Genomic DNA, 12,331 nt, shown 5'->3' with positions numbered 1-12,331 from the left:
TACTAGTCCCCCTACACTTGTTTCTGCATCCATCACACTAATCCCAAATCCTATCTTCTGTCAGTTTAATGTTAGTTTTCAGTCATCTGGTTGATCCCGCTTTCTGTCTGCAAGTGGTCCTTGTGATGTTGCTCCATCCAGGCATGTCATCGTCTTGTCTTGGTTGGAGCCCCTGCCTTGCTGACCCTTGACTGCAGTGTAGTTTCACCCCATGACTTGGACCACGTGTGTATGTACCATCTCCAGCATTTCCCAAAGTCTCTCTGTGTTCTTGTCTGCCCCATTCAGCCACCACTTTCTCTTACTTTCCCAATTTGGGCTTCAATTTCTTCCCAGCTGCTACCAGACGCTAGTCTGAGTGGGCCTAGCCTACTAACTGTGGCAGTTGTCTCCTGGTTTTAAGGCACAGCAATCATCCATAAGACTATCTTTAAGACACTGCAGAAAAGGACAATATTAAACAACAACAACAACAAAAAAGTCCCTCTTTCTTATTTCTAGGAAGATTCTCAATGTGAGGGAATAACCTAAAAAGCAGTGGAAAGCACTGGTTTGAAAGTTTAACAAGTGACAATGCATCCCAGTATCACCAGCTGATGTGAGGAGGGAAATGATCTCAGCACTGAGTAAGATGAAGCCGTGAAAGAATTTGGAAACAAAGACAAGTACATTGATGTAATGGAAAAGCAGCAGGGCGATGTAGAATATCTGAAGCCAGAGAGTGTGGGTACGAACACCTAAAGAGTGATTTATATTACTGCTGAAGGCCGCAGGCCTTCCTTCATGAGAGGCTTGATTGCTGAAAAATAGAGAGAGAGCAGGTGGAGGAGAGAAAAGAGCAGTGAAAGCCCTTTTTTCAGCCTGACTGGCAAGTAGGCATGAACAAAGTATTGTCTGAGGGACAGGCTGAAGTTTCAGGAAGGACAGAAGGAGATTGTTGTGGATTAGAGAGAGGTTCTGTGAGTCATCGTTGGAAAGTTGGTAGCTGAATTCATGTTTACAAGTGAGATTACCCACAGATAAGGGATGGGAATGGAGCTGAAGGACTTGCAGGTTTCAAAATATCTGGTCAAAGGGGTCGTACTAATTTAACCACAGCAGTTTTAAAATTGATTTAATAACCTTAGTCAAACATTTGAATCTGGAGGAAGGCAGGCTCTGGAAGTCAGGAAGGCTCAGGCATCATCATATGATCATGAGACATAGGGCCAAAAATTATTTATGATCTGGCTCCTTTGTAGCGATCTGCTGGTGCAGCAGGCTGCAACTGGCCAGGTGCATTACCCCGTAAACAGGAGGAATTTGTGTGTAGTACAAAACTGATGTCATTGTATCAGCTTGGTTTTACTTTGTTTTTTTGTTAGGTGTGTAACCGAGCCCAGCAGTCAGCATGATTCAGAGTTCCTGCTTGCCAAAACAGAGCTTCTGGACAGTCCAAAACAGGATGCAGACTTGTGTGGCGCTGAAGCTGCTCCCCGTTTTCCTTACCAAACCAGCTGCCAGACACAGAGCTCCCAGAGCCAGCAAGAAGCAGTCTTTGCTCTTACCCGTATTCTTGAATCTGGCAAGCTTAGTGTCAACAAATAACCAAGTCCAGAAAGAAAGATGAGAAAGTATGAATGTTTTATTGTGAGGAAAGGACAACGATGAATTCCGTATTCTTACCCAGTCTCTTTACACTTTTCCAGTAGCACAAAGGGGCTGTAGAGTTCTTGAAATTTCTCCCTTGAGGCTACTCCTTGTGCAGAGGTTTCCTCACTTTGAACAGCTATTTTGAGCTGCTGCAACGATCCATAGGGGGCTGTGGCAGCAAAGTAATTCTGAGCTGCCAACTTAGATGAGAGGCATTGCCAAGAATAATGAAGATTCAAATATGGAATAAAGCCTCATTTACGGGCAACGGCAGCAAAGGCTCATGCTCGCTCTTTGTGAAGGAGAACATTCATTGTAATATTTACGTAAAGGTTAATGTTACGCTAGTTCTCTGCTACCCTGGCATGTGACCACGAGAAGCAAAAACTAGTGTGCTGTGAGGAGGAGGAGCACCTTTGCTGCCTTCCTCAATCATTTTGATGGTCGCTACAAAAAGAACAAAAAAGCAAGTTGCTAGAAAGCCAGTGCATGCCCAGAGAATGCATGACTTTCATGACATTTCCCCCCTGTTTTTTAAAAAACAAAAGCATTCATCTATAATATGGCCAACTTGGCCCTGCTCCTCCATTCCTGTTTCAATTTACTTGCCCCACTTCTCAGATTTCTGCTTGCAGGGAGAATGGCAACAAGAGCCAACTTCACATTTCAGTGAGTCAAAAGTCAGGAACAGTTTTGTAGCAAATCTGGGCTGTTCATTTACGCTAGGGAAGTTCTGAGTTGTTTTACTATAGTAACAAGCAACAGCAACGTTTTAGTAACTCGAGCAATTTTTAGCACAAAATTGGAATCTCAAGTATCTCAAATGGTTATTTCCTACTTCTTGTCTACAACCAGCAAATATCCTTCTAAATTAAATGAGAAAAATAAATACAAAGAATTGTCCTGCTATGAAATCCTTCTCAGGATGCCATTATGGTTTCCCCTGCAGTTAGCTCAGATTTGACTGACAGAACTTGTAAGTGTAGCACTGACACTCACTTTGTCTGCCGACAAATGGCAATTGCTGATCAAAACCAGGAAACTTTGACAATTAATTAATTCTCGTAAAATTCTGTATACATTGAATAGCAACAGTAGATGTAACATTCATTTAATACTTGGACATTGTATGTTGTTTTTTATTATTAATTTACTGAAGATTCTCAAAGTTTAGCTTAAATGTCTAGGAGCAAATGTTTGGCCAATAGAATAACCACTTGATTCCACTTTGAAAATGTGAATGAAATAAACACACTAAGAATTTCAACTTTGAACTAAAGTGTAGTTGATATTAGTTTGTGTTCTAGAGGTCCACACATCATGGCTACAAAATCATCACTGCAGGCATTAGCCACCTTTTTGGTGATAGGTGTGAAATTTGTTTCTCTCCATTCATTGGGTACTAGACCCCTGAGTTTACATGCTAGTTCCTTTCAGAAATGGAGTGGAGATGGACAAGTCTCTCTCAAGATGCAGTTTCTTGAACAGACTGCATTAATTTTCCTGATTTTTGCTTTGTTCTGAACTTTGCTTTTCCATACTCCTGCTATTATCTAAACCATCTTTGCTCCAATAATGGGTCATTGTCCTCATTAAAAACTGAGGCACATTATTTTTTTTTTCAGATCGGTAGTGAAGCACAATTTATCTTTTGCCAAGATTATCTTCCATCTCTCTCCACTTCATACTGCATAGCAGCTACAGTCTTTTATTTTCTTTTGTTTATGGGGATGAAGAATCTTTGTTGCTGTTTGCTTTTCATATCTTTTTTGAAGTCTAACTCAGCTTGATTTTTGGCAATTCTCATTTTGTCCTTCCTTTTCATGATCCCTCAGATAACTTTTCCTTTGTGTTTAGTCCTCTGCCATTTTCTAAGTGTTTCAGTTTTTGCTTATGGTTATTTATTGAACTAGCTCTGAAGCCCTTCTGTAGAACTTTCCCTGCTTTCTTAAGACAAAAAGTCTGCATACCATGATCCTTTTCATTGAAAATAATTACATTATCCTCAATATTTGGATTCCTCAGTCCCTGACTTCACAGGTAAGTTCCCTTGATTTATCAAACTTGTCTTTTTGAAATTGAGAGTATTGTGTACTCTTGGAGTAGGAGCTTTTACCATCTTTCCCCAAATCAATTTTGACCTAAGCAAATTTTATCTATTGTAGCCCTCTTCTGTCATTAATCTGAACTCCTATTTTTTAGTCAGTGACTATCATGCCTATACACATTTGATTAATTAATATAATGCACTGAATGCAATGATGAATGTAATTCACAATGTAAGGATTCAAATTTAAATGTTTTGTCTTTATGAAGATTGCTCATAAATGCTTTTATCTAAATTGGAGTTATATTCTACTTCACTTTTTAATTTATACTTAATCTATTAAATATATGGTCTTAATTTAACCATATTCTAAACTTGCATTTATAGGTGTTCTTCAGAGGGGGACTGAAAAAAGTGATTTAGGTAATCATCCTTTTTTTTCATAGTGATATTATTTTTTCAGCATTCTGAAAAGTTGTGTATCAATCCCTACCTTGGGATAATTAAAAACCGCACAGAAACTGCTGCTTGAGATGTTTTGCAGTTGTGTTCCTGAAAATAAATTGACTCTCCTAAACCTCCCTCACTCTGAGGTATGGCATCAGTAGTAACTTTGAAGCAATGTTGATTTTCAGTCAGTGCTACAAAGCAAGAAAATTACCATCTGAGATCCTAAAAATATCCAAGATTACCTTACTAAATGAGGCAAACCAACAGCTTTCCTTATGACCCTAGTCTTCCTATGGCACCTGAAAACAAAGCTTTCAGTCAATAAAAATCTTACATACTTTAAGACCAAACGCAATCTCCAGAAGCCCCAATCATATCGGTCATGAGATTCCAGTCTAAAGGAGGTCAATACGCAAACAAAGGCCTTGCTCCTGCAAACATTTATATGTTTAACATTTAAACTAATTTGAAATCAATAGAGGTACACAAATCTATGATGCTATTCATGTACTGAAGTATTAGTGTGGACAACAATGAGAAAAGCAGATTCCTCTTAGGTTCTTGAGAGGAAAAAAGGGTAATTTTTTACTATTATAATATTCTGTCACCAGGATACAAGATAATCAGAGGTGACCTTCAAGGAGGGCTTCCACAGAGGAATATGGATGCTGCCCTTTTTATTTTTTATTTTTTGGTCAAGAAATTAGTAGAATGGAATTGTATTCACAATAGGAATTCAGGTTGCATCTACTTTCCCACCCACCCACTACTCTACCCACCCATACCCAATGTACAAAAGAAACATCACCCAAAAATTAGATGTTTAAGTTAAATAGTTTCTAACATTTGCATTGACACGTGCTGTAGTTAAATGCTAAATGAAAACACAAGACATCTTTATTAGTTTGTCTCATTTCCTTCATTTAGATCATTAACAGTTTGTACCTGAGACCTCTCTCCATTATCTTCTGATAAGCAGGTAAACCAAAAAAGCTGTAGCAGTCAAGAGAGAAAACAGATGATTTGGTTCAGCAAAAAGTGCAAAAATTATTTATACTTCAAGGAAAAGTCAAAACTCCAACTTTTCAAATATCCAGTCTGGACTTTATAAGAGCTTTATCTGAAGGACCCAGCCTGGGAAGGATGGAATTTCAACCACATGGAGGAATTTTATTTACACAGAGTTAACAAAGATGCACCCTACCTTCTCTCTCCCCCACCCCCTCTTTTTTTTATGACACGACATGCAAGGCCTATAGTTGAAGTTAAAAGGATTCTCAGGAAGTCATCGTTGAAACAGTGAAAAATATGTTTCTCCTAAAGAGTGCACAGGTAAGCCCAAAGTTCAGTTTAAGACAATGTTCCTTTTGTTTTCATGTAGTCTGTGCTGGCGGTGAAGCATGTTCATTCTTTATTGAATTGACTGAAGAAAACCAGGCTGCCTCCTCTTCATACTGGTCGTTTCTGCAGAGACATCCGATTGTAATTGATTTATAATCAATCCTCTTCAGGGAAAATTTCATCACATTTGTCACAAAAGCAATGAAAAAATATTTATATTGCTTGCAATTGCTTATATTGTTTCTAATTGTTCATTTATATAAAGAAGAGATATACATTAGTTATATTATTATCAACGTTAATAAGCCTAAGAATAAAAAATCACCAGTTAGGTCTTAAACTAATGAGATTTGTTCAAAAATAATGAGATTTCAGACATCAATAAATTGCGATTTGACCTCTGGGGTATTTCTCAATGTGTACATGGCAAAATTTTAAAACTCTGAAACTGAAGCCAAAAGAAAACATGAGGCTATCACATGAATAGAAATACAAACCTTAAAATAAGACACTGAACAATATTGATATGATAAAAGCAAAATGGCTCTACCACTGCTTTTGCAGGCTGCTATATTTCATCCATAGCATGAAAAAAGCTGCCTTATAACAAAGAAGAGTAGATACCAGATGTAATGTATAATTGGCTGTTTTACAATTGAATTAATTTATTCTGCTCTATGCGACTGTCATTTACGTCTCTCCGCAGTAGTGTTCCCTGTTGACAATGCAGTAGCTGAGCTTGTGTCAGCATTTCAAAAAAAAACAACCCAACACCCTTTAAACAAAGGTTGTGACTCATTTCTGAAAGTTGGTCTAGGATAAATCGTGACAGAGTGCGTACTTTTGTGTGACAGAAAGAAGTAATCTATCCATTTTGAAGTCTGGAAGGCAAAGCTTGTACATAAGTGGAGCTGCTGCTGATAACATCCAACAAGGTTCTGGCAAAAAATACTAGTTTTTCATGTCTCCTTTTTGCCCTTTTTGCCATGGATCAGTAGTCCTGAATTAAACTGTAGTGTACTTTGGGCCCTTACCGTTCATGAATGTTTCTTTAGTAGTTTAATACTACCCTTGCCTCTATGTTTTCAAAATACTAACTAAGGTCTGCAACGCACGACTTTCTTTGGCTGCAGCTTTGAACTTGTGCACCAGCAAGGCTCATTGTGGTAGATGACAGACATGGAACTTTTTTGCACATATTACTGACTGCAAGCTCAAGGGTCTTTTTGTCATTTGATCAACAGATAGAATATCTCTTAATAGCAATTTCCTTTCATGTGTAATGATAGACTACATGCTGTCTGGTTATGAAAAAAAGGCACATCTTAAGCAATATAGTCAGTTTAATCATATATATATATATTAACCTTTGTTGCAACATATAACATGCTATAAAAAGTAATAATTCTGTTTTCATCTCCCTCCTACTTTCTCTCTGTTCTCTTTAGTTCATATTTCAACAAGGTATTCAAGACTTGTCATCTGAAGAACTCCTCTGGTCTGGATACTCTACATCCAAACTTGCCCAAGAAAAGGTAATTTGGTCCTTGTAGTAAGTGACATACATGGACAATTGTAGGAGACAGTATACATTTTCTTGACTCACAGTCACCTGATGTACTTGGGAGTACAAGAAGTTAATAACTTAATATTATGTCTTCAAATTGTAAAGCATCATGTACAAATGTTACTTCTGATTTCTCTGTGATTTAAAGGTGTTAATTTAGCCATTCTCTTCAATCTCTAGTTTTACAAAGAAAAAAGGCAAGATTTAGACAAGTAATTAAGAATTTATTTACCTTCCTCTATATCCATATCAGATCTGTTTATGTCAGAAAAATAATGTAATTCAGCATGCTATCACTATGTCATTTCCTATGACTACTGGAGTGGTGAAGTTTTACTGGTTGCTCAGTTTAATTTTCTAGCCTAGAACAGAACACATTTTAGTTTGAGAAACTTCACATATTGAATTTTACATAGAAAAATAGAAAATACTCTTTATACAGACCCTCAATAAGTTCTGTCCAGGTTCTGCCTATTTCCTCTGCCTCTGATTGTCTGCTCCATATTTTTGCACCTTTCCCTGTTGAAGTAGTCTTCTCAACGATGTCTGTGTCTGTTTACTTTGTGGACACTTATAAGATGTCCGACTGCTCTGTGGCAAAACTATTCACGAAAAAGTTAATCGATATTTCCCTTTGGTCAAAGAACTTCCAAGTCATTTCTTGGCTTTCAAAAGCCATGCATTTGAGCTCTTTGGAAGGTATCATGTTTCTTTTTTTGCTAGGAAATGTCTGAAGTGATTACAGATGCAACCAGAGAAATTCATGACGTTTAACTTTACATATGCAATGTAGATGTTGATAAGTTAGCCTGTCACCCAGCGCTTCACTTGGTGGTCAGCATAGAAGAACAGGTATGTCTAGGGCATGAATCACCCGATCTATTTTAGACAAGGTTTCATTAAATTTTCTAGGTACACCAAAGGGGCTACTTGTTCTACAGGTCCATCAGTACAGCATGTAAACTTTCTCTCATTTCTTTCAAGATACAATCACTTAGTTTTTGGGGCATTTATTTTCAGTTTAATTTGAAACCATGCAGTTTTCCAAAACAGGGAAAAGTGTCACCGTTCATTCAAACCTCTTTCAATAGAATGGTGTTTGCTGATGTTCAAAAATGAGGCATAGTCCCACAAATAGTTTCTTGTGACCATAGTAGCTTCTTGTGAAGGGCTCACGAAAGGTTTAAAAACATGGAAGAGTAGGCATCAGGGAGGTAGTGAAACTCTATGGCCAGTCTGGGAAGAGTGAGCAGAGAACTTAACTTCCTATGCAGAAACAGCAATGATCTTTTTACACATTTTCAAGAGCACTGCAAGCTAAGTTATAATAAAAAATAATATATGGAATAATTTATTTTATTAACATAATCTATTTAAATTGCCAATGATTTTGCATGAATGCTGCATGAAATAGCTGCATCAAAGCATGCCTTTCTCTTTCAGGGACTGAAAGACTGATCCATTTTTGCTGGAGAGAAAATCAAATTAAGTTTCTTAGAAAACTTATGAAGAATGGCTACAAATACCCCTGTTCAGGTGTACATCCCTACATCGATCTGAGAGCTTTTGTCTTCTGCCTTTACAGCATCAGCACTGGAATTTGTCTTATCTGCCCCGAGATGTCTGCATTACTGATGTCTGCATCTCAGCTAGTTCTCTAGACCTCGAGTCTGTAACTGACAACCCCAAGGTTTAAAGATATGACTACATGAGCAAGTATGCTGTCAGCCTACAACAGCTGACGCTGCAACATCAGAGTACATTTATACGTAGCCGCTTAGCCTGACACAACCCAGCCTCACTATGTGTGGTTGTGTTGGGTGGAGCCACAGCAAAATGTCAGGAGGCATCCTTGTACCAACATGTACTGCACTTCTCTGTGCAGAATTCTTCCAGTGTCAAGATATTAGAATCAGTCTCCCACAATTCTGTATTACATGGTGTTTTCTAAAATAAAACTTTTTTTTTTAATTATTAGATCTATATTTTGCTATTTTGTCTCTCTGCCATCAACATGAGATCTGCAAAGGCTAATGTACCTTACATTTCTGGTTCGCATATCTCTGATATACGTGGGACTTCAGCAACCCCTTCTAAAATAGCGATGAGTGGTGGGAGAAGAATGACAAAATTTTGGGGAGGAGAAAAAAAATAACTTCAGACCACGGAATAATAATGTTTCTGGGCCTGAAAAACACACCGGAGGGTGAAAGTGCATGTTGCAGATTTTGGATGATGAGTGCTGGATGAAGAAATTCAGAATGAAGAAAGCCACAAAAATGAAATTGCATGCTGAAGAGGTAGTGGCTCTGGCCCTTCATCAAAGAGACATCAGAGCGAGAGCCACTCTGACGACAGATAAGCAAATACCAATCACGTTCTAGAAGTTTGCATTGCTAGCATGCTTACCAGACAGTGGGCAATCAATTGGGCTGGAAAATCCACAATAAAGACAGTTGTCATGCAGGTCTGCAAGACCATTAAGTATCTCCTACTTTCCTAAGATTATGACTCAGGGTGGTGCCTGGGGAACAGAGCCATCTGAAGCAGGGGATGGTGAGATTGTGGTAGGGAAATAGACGGGACGCATCCTGAGTCTGCACCCTCTGAATACAAATAGGCATATTTGTCCATGATGTAAACCCTGGCTGATCAAGAAAGACGTGCAATTCTTACAGGAAACATTTTTCTTTGACTGTTTTGTTTTGTTTTTTAATTGAAGCATGGACAGTGAAACTTAGCCTTTCCTTCTCAAATGCAGAAACCAAAAAGGAGAGATTCAAGAGATTCAATGCTCATTTCAGCAAATGCGAGGTGACTTTGGATGACTTAAAACTGACAAGCAGCACATCGTATTAAGACTAGTTGCAGTGAAGAGAGCATGCTGTTGTAACCGTTGGGTGCTTTTAGTTCTGTTTTTGTGAAGCCTGCTTTAAGCAATAGGGAAAGCTTGGCAGTAGGTTGTCAGGTTGAGCAGGCACACGTCAGGCTAGTTGTTATAGCATTGCTTTGTTAAGGGTAACATTAGATCCCTGTAGTATTGTGTTCTCAGGATGGCTCTTGCTTGATAGTCGGTTTTCCCATTATTGACCTTAGAAAAAATAATCAGTTTCAAATTAACTACATTCATTACTGAATTCTCCTCAGTACGAGATTGGAGTCTGTAGGTTGGAGGAGTGTTTGGAAATATCCAGGAGCAAAAGAACAGACTTGGGAAGCAAAGGGAGTGCACAGCACCAACGCAGGGTACTGCTGGAGGTCCTGCTCTTGCTGATGTACACAGGACCATAAGGCACGTCTCTGGGAATGGGTCTGCAGAACAAAATAACTGGTTCTGACAGCTCAGTATCCATATTATGTGAATCTCAGGGGTCTTTACTTTTGGATTGTTTCTAGTCTGCTCCCAAGACTGAATATCCATTAAAAAACACAATGTGTGCTCCTGCTGTGCACTCTCACATACAGTTTTAGCCTATAGAAATCTAGTTTGTGTACTGTAGGACCACTCTACAGCATGGACCAAAGCATGGTACAAAGAATGGGGACAATCAAAAGTTTCCTTTCAAAAGCAAGCTCCAATTCCAAAACCATGTGCTATTGTAGCTGCCCTTTCCGTATGGCTGGGCCAATCTCCCTGGGGTCCACTTCCCCTCTCTCCCCCTCCCAGGAGCTCATCGCTTCTGGCCCCATTCTCCCAGTGAGAAGTCCCCCATTGCCTTCGGGAATTCGGGAAGGACGAGTAAAGGGCAAGGCAAACTGGGCTGCCTGGAGGGAGAGACAGGGTTACACGTGTACCTGCGGCAGCTGGGAATGGGGAGGGAGCTGGGAACCAGAACAGAGTGGCCTGAAGACTACAAATAATACAAATACACATGTTCCAGCTTTAAATGCAGTGGTGTTTACAGAGATTTTTGCTATTCAGTTAGTATTGGAATTCCAAAGCAAGCCTATTCTTACACTAAGGAAACTGCTGGGTTTTGGTTGTTTTTAACGTGAATATATGAGCACTCGGTGCAGTGGTAATGCACTCTACAGTTTTACATTCTCAAGCCAAACTGGTACTATAGACAACTTCACAGGAATTTAATATTGTAATTTAAATATTCCTATTGAAAACGGACAAAAAAAAAATCAATGACTGAATACGTATGTGATTGGGAATAGATCAACACTTTCTGGGATTGTTAGATTAATGGGCTAAAGCTGCTAACATACAGTGAAGGCAATTGTGTCTTTTCGTAGCCAGCCAGTGCGTTTTGTTGTCAAAATGCTGCTGGTTTCCCTGGCTGGGCAGTCAACCTGGGAAAGAGGCTGGCAATAGCTGCTGTGCACGGGGTGGACGAGGAAATACAGCTCTGCAGACAAGAAAATTGAAAAAATTCCAAGGAGGAATTTGAGCCTGGGGGGAAGGCTTGTTTCTTTTGCTCCGTGACTCCTAAACTTGTTGTCTGAAGCAGTGATTGATAACAGATGCACCTATCTGCCTCTCTGTTTTTCTTGAAGGATGTTGTTTTTCAGCAACGTGATGTTTTCTGTGATCTCCCCAGCATGTTGTCCCTCTGCTGCGTATGTTCATCTGTATCATCATTCTCCATGGAATAAAGAGGCTCTGGAAGCACGTTATCCCTTGTTTAACCCGTTTTTCCCCTTAATCTATGTCAGTCTTTCAGCAGTTATGGAAGCCGTGGTTTTCTAGGACCGTCCGTCTAAGAGATCGTTAAGATTTGCTCATTAACAGGAAAAAGAAGGAACTTGGAACTTCTTTAGATAACTTTCCCTGCATGAAGGTCTTCCAGATACAGATACAGAGGGTCTGTTTCCTTCCAGACAGCTTGCTCTGGGTATCAGCATTGCTGCAGGGATGCTAAATTGCCAGGGACTGCCTGTGAGCCCAAAGTCCTATGGAAGGGGAACTGATATAGGGGACCTTGAAGTATGAGCACTGGGGCAGTGGAGGCAATGTTAATACGGGAAGCAGTGCTTATGGCCACCATAATGTCCTCAGCAGTGACAAGGGCCCAGGTACCCAAGGGCCTATCTTCACTGAGTAAAGATAAGAACAGCTTGGGAACTCAAGTATGGGAAGGGATCAGTAAGGATCCAGGAGGATAAAAAGGACATTTTTCTACAGTTAAAATACATATTCTGAGGTAATCAGATTTTTTCCCTTGTCTGAAAGGCAAAGAAAAGCCAGCTGCCATTAAAAGCCTGTCCCTTTGTTATGCTAAGCCACAGAAAAAAAGAGAAGGCAGTCCTTTTGAGAAGAAAAAGTCAGGTTCAAGCATTGCTGCAAA

General features: G+C 39.4%; 1 long non-coding RNA gene across 4 annotated transcripts in view; it reads left to right on the top strand.

Moving 5' to 3' along the window:
• LOC121068060 overlaps positions 1-12,331 on the top strand; it is a 13,391-nt gene extending 1,060 nt beyond the window's left edge. The window contains exons 2-5 of one of the 4 annotated variants that reach the window (XR_005818584.1): positions 4,067-4,102; positions 5,381-5,461; positions 6,919-7,005; positions 8,481-12,331. This is a non-coding gene — a long non-coding RNA (uncharacterized LOC121068060). Of the gene's footprint in view, positions 1-141; positions 230-4,066; positions 4,103-5,380; positions 5,612-6,918; positions 7,006-8,480 lie in introns of all 4 variants that reach the window. The other 3 variants (XR_005818582.1, XR_005818585.1, XR_005818583.1) reach the window with 3 other exon arrangements.

This window comes from Cygnus olor, chromosome 3, assembly GCF_009769625.2.
Source record: "Cygnus olor isolate bCygOlo1 chromosome 3, bCygOlo1.pri.v2, whole genome shotgun sequence".
NCBI lineage: Eukaryota > Metazoa > Chordata > Aves > Anseriformes > Anatidae > Cygnus > Cygnus olor.
Note: the sequence above shows the minus strand (reverse complement) of the source record. Positions and strands in the feature narration are given on the sequence as shown.